The sequence below is a fragment of the Etheostoma spectabile genome, chromosome 6, assembly GCF_008692095.1.
Source record: "Etheostoma spectabile isolate EspeVRDwgs_2016 chromosome 6, UIUC_Espe_1.0, whole genome shotgun sequence".
Classification (NCBI taxonomy): Eukaryota; Metazoa; Chordata; class Actinopteri; order Perciformes; family Percidae; genus Etheostoma; species Etheostoma spectabile.
Window position 1 is genome coordinate 4,619,205 of NC_045738.1, and position 626 is coordinate 4,619,830.

General features: G+C 48.1%; 1 pseudogene; it reads left to right on the forward strand.

Moving 5' to 3' along the window:
- LOC116691699 (tumor necrosis factor receptor superfamily member 11B-like) overlaps nt 1–626 on the forward strand; it is an 8,744-nt pseudogene that overhangs the window by 5,197 nt on the left and 2,921 nt on the right.

The window sequence follows — 626 nt, forward strand, 5'->3', positions numbered from 1 at the left end:
ATTCTTATAATTTGATGATTTTATTTCCTCCACAGGTGGTGTAAACCCCTTCATTGAGCGTCTTGCAGAACATGGCCTCCCTGAAGATGAAGGTGAGTATGAGGAAGGTGAGTATGAGATCGTTGTTGCAGATGAAGATGAGCTCTCCCCCGACGAAGAAGATGACGATCAACTGGTTGACAGTGACCAGGATGAGGATGACGACACAAGTGATGAGGACGACTGGTCTGACAGTTTCAGCCATGATTCCGGGTATGAATCCCTGTCTGAAGAGGAAGAGGATGAAGAGGATGAAGAGGAGGAAGAGGATGAAGAGGATGAAGAGGAAGTTGAAGAAGATGTTGAAGAGGATGATGATGGCAACATCCGACCTTGCTCCCCTCTCATCCAGCAGTTCTCAGCTCCAATCTTTTGGCAGAGATGTGAACATGTGTCTCCCACTGTTCCTGCTGGTGCTATTAAATGGCCCTGCACTTTTGATGTTCAACATCTGGAGATTCCTGCGCATCAAGTGGAACATGCTGAAGATGGTCTACCCTCAGCCTCTCAAAGGTCAAAAGAGTCTGCTCCTTCAACCTCAGGCCTTGGCTCCTCCACACATAGAAGCAGGGAAGAGAGCGACACAC